The sequence below is a fragment of the Etheostoma cragini genome, unplaced genomic scaffold (genome assembly GCF_013103735.1).
Source record: "Etheostoma cragini isolate CJK2018 unplaced genomic scaffold, CSU_Ecrag_1.0 ScbMSFa_98, whole genome shotgun sequence".
In the NCBI taxonomy this organism is placed as follows: domain Eukaryota; kingdom Metazoa; phylum Chordata; class Actinopteri; order Perciformes; family Percidae; genus Etheostoma; species Etheostoma cragini.
The window spans coordinates 8,071-11,861 of record NW_023269624.1 but is presented as its reverse complement, the minus strand read 5'-3'; the positions used below and the strand labels follow the sequence as shown (position 1 = coordinate 11,861).

The following is a 3,791-nucleotide window of genomic DNA, read 5'->3' as shown; positions in this document are numbered from 1 at the left end:
TGGACCTCTGTTGGAGCAGTCAGGATGGCCGAGCGGTCCAAGGCGCTGCGTTCAGGTCGCAGTCTCCACTGGAGGCGTAGGGTCAAATCCCACTTCTGACAACTAGCTTTCTTATCTAGAACTAACGTCTGAGACATGATATTAGGAATAAAGAACTTAGCAGTTCTTTGTATTCAAGATGACATGAATTTGCGCAAGAAACACAATTGCGAGTGAAGTCTTTTGTGAGCATCTTTATTGTCAAGACATGTAAAGTTACCATGTGTTTGTACACAGTAGACATATCTACTGCTGTATTCACTGTCAGTGGCAAGTCCTTTAAAACTTGTTCTTGACTTGCTTTTTCCACATCCTCTGAACGCTTAGCTAATTAAAGGACTTAAGTTAGCCAATAATTGTTGCTTTTTCATCTTCGTTGTGATTGTTGTGTGCCTTCAATAGCACACATGTGGCTATTATGATAGAAACTGTCTAGCAAACCTGTCCAAGCCTTTCGACGCTTCCGTGGTGTAATGGTTAGCATTCTGGACTCTGAATCCAGCGATCTGAGTTCAAGTCTCGGCGGAACCTCTTTTTAAGCCACAGCACAGGTGAAAAAGATCAACCTTTCAACTTTCCACATCTAGTTTAAAGTAAGCTTACAGGTTTAATATCCTTGGTCCTTTACACTGTAAACCTTCCCTTGATAACTATGACGTGGATGACTTAGAACCTACTATAGCATGACATGTTTAATCCACTATATTATAATTTTTAAAACAGGTCCTACTAAATGGTCTGTTGGATCAGTCAGGTTGGCCGAGCGGTCCAAGACGCTGCGTCCAGGTTGCAGTCTCCACTGGAGAAGTGGGTTTGAGTCCCACTTCTGACAACTGCTGTTTTCATCTCAAACTAATGTCTGAGACATGATATTGGATATAAGAGGACATGAAAGTGCAAGAGAAACGCAATTGCAAGTGCAGTGTTTTGTGAGCATCTTTATTGTCCACACATGTAAAGTTACTGACTGTTATTTAACCAAGGGATTTGGTGAAAGTTATCTTTTGTTGCGTAAAACTATGGGTTGTGTACAAAACAGGAGAAAAGGATTCTTTGTTGCATCCGGGTTGTTATGTATAACAGATAAAAAACGCAAATTGACATAATTCCATCCAAAACGGGCAAGACGGGGTTGACAGATTTTAAAATCCACACAGATAAACAGTCATCGTAGCTGTTTGCAGGATTTTCGCAAAGTTTACCGAGATTAAACTGGGCCGTATAGTGGCGATTATACGAAAAGAGAGAAGTACTTCCACTCGTTGTTACCTGTCGTTGCTGTGGGTAACAAGAGTTCACAGTCAAAAGTTTTCCTTAGGGGCCCGTGGTGGATGGAATGGTAAAGCATTTGGCCCTGGATGCATAGAATGCCTGCCATATTGAGCAACAAAATGTGGGTGTCCTGAAAAAAGGTTCTTTAACTCTATCTCGCAAGCGTCTTTTTTTTCTTTTCTTGTTATGTCTTGGCAAGAAGTATTATGCTTTTGGGTCAACTCTCCATATCTACATCAGAATCCGAAATTCTTTATTGATCCCTGAAGGGAAACTCTGGAAAATAGTACCCCTTCGAGCCGGATTTGAAACAGCAACCTATGGATTTCAGCGTTATGCTACAGTCCGCCGCTCTACCAACAGAGTTATCGAAGGGAGTAAGCACATTCATAAACACTGCCCATTCTTGTAAATGTGATAACACAGGACCTCCTGGAGGGAATTTCTGAATCATCAGGGGCTGTATCTCAGTGATAGAGCGCACTTTCACTTTCAAAGCCCAGATGTATTACAAGATTTCAAGTGAACATTGTACTGCCCAGTGATGGTGGTATAGTGGTGAGCATAGCTCCCTTCCAAGCAGTTGACCTGGTTTGATTCCCAGCCATCCCAGTAGCTTTCTTTGAGTGATGTTAGTTGCTTTTTTTACAAGAAGTCAGCAGAAAGGTTAGTTGCCCAAACTGGTTTGATAAAACATTAGATGTCTTTGGGCTGCACGATTATGGCAAAAATGTTAATCACAAATATTTTGATCAATATGGAGATCACAATTAATTATCACAATTATTTGTTGATTTTCTACTCCAAAATGCTGGAAAGGAAGGTGTCACCAATCGTTGAACCTCAGGTTAAGCCAAGTGAGCTCACACCCTCACTTGTTTTCAAGGGGTATACACCCCTTGGTCTTACCCCTAGCCCTTGGTCGAAATAGGTATTGGGACAGGGCTAGGTCCTGCGTGATCATGAAGAAGCTTCTTAAGTAAGTTTTATCTTGAAGCTTTTGAGTGTTCTTTAGGTTTTTATCTGCTTTAACTATTACCGGACAGCGGGGGCACGAAGCAGAGCAGAGCGGCCGTTAGGCAGGAACCCTCTTCCGTGTTCAGTTCCATTTTGAACTGGCGGTAAAAAACTTAATGTAAGAACTTTCTGACATACAGTGAAGAAAATAAGTATTTGAACACCCTGCTATTTTGCAAGTTCTCCCACTTGGAGTGTCATGGAGTGTCTGAAATTTTCATCGTAGGTGCATGTCCACTGTGAGAGACATAGTCAAAAAAAATTCAGAAATCACAATGTATGATAACTATTAACTATTTATTTGTATAATACAGCAGCAAATAAGTATTTAAACACCTGAGAAAATCAATGTTAATGAATCTAATTTAGGATAATGAATGGATTGGAGCTGGACGTTTTAAAGGAAGACAAAGAAGTCTTTGAGGGTCAGAATTCTAGCTGATAGACAGGTGTCCAAATACTTACTTGCAGCTGTATCATACAAATAAACGGTTAACAAATCACACATTGTGATTTTTTTGATTTTTTTTTTTTGATTATGTCTCACAGTGGACATGCACCTACGATGACAATTTCAGACCCTTCATGATTTCTGAAGTGGGCTGAAGTGGGAGAACTTGCAAAAGAGCAGGGTGTTCAAACACTTATTTCCTCACTGTATGTATTATAAAGACGTGGACGTTTGAGAAATGTCACTTCAACTACAAAGAAAACAGTTAAGGACAAATTGTTAGGCAAATCTACAAAGTCAAAATGATTTACATGGATATGAATGAATGTTGGGAAAGTCAAAAGAGGAAGTCTTTTACAAAAAATCTCAGATTTAACAAAGGGATTGGGTTACAAGTCCAACCATTTTGATGCCAGCTGTTTCACCACAGTCTATAGTTGATATTTCTATATTAAAACAAGTATATTCAAGCAAGAATGTATTTATTTTTCAAGCTTACGTGAACATTGTGCTGCATTATATAGTTATTGTGTACACAACCATACAGATGGTTTTAATAATCCACAGAATAGGACAAGCTGTGCTGTTTTATTCCAGAATTGAAAGTTAAATGTTTCTCTACACCTTTTTGGAAAACATCCCCCTGGGACATGTGGTGCTTGCAATCAAATGGAGACTGCGGATCATGTTTTTCTTTAATCCCTAAAATTTTAAATGAAGGACTGTTGTTGGGGAATGGACTGGAATGTGAAGGAATTAAACACAAGGACATTAACCCGAACGCTGAAGACGTCTCCGCTTAATTGTATAACAGGTCATATGTCTTAACGCTTGTGTTGTCTTCCTGTCATCATTTTAAATCAGCACTTTTATTGACACTTTTTATTGATGTTTTTTACTTTTTCTTACATTTTTGTCCCTTTTTTGACATTTTCAACAATTCAATTCAATTCAATTTTATTTATAGTATCAATTCATAACAAGAGTTATCTCAAGACACTTTACAGATAGA

General features: G+C 38.9%; 2 non-coding genes across 2 annotated transcripts; both read left to right on the top strand.

Moving 5' to 3' along the window:
* Positions 1-18: 18 nt before the first annotated feature.
* trnal-cag lies at positions 19-101 on the top strand. Its single transcript has one exon. It is a non-coding gene; the product is annotated as a tRNA-Leu (tRNA).
* A 397-nt stretch (positions 102-498) lies between these two features.
* Positions 499-570, top strand: trnaq-cug. The gene has a single exon. It is a non-coding gene; the product is annotated as a tRNA-Gln (tRNA).
* The last annotated feature ends 3,221 nt before the right edge of the window (positions 571-3,791 follow it).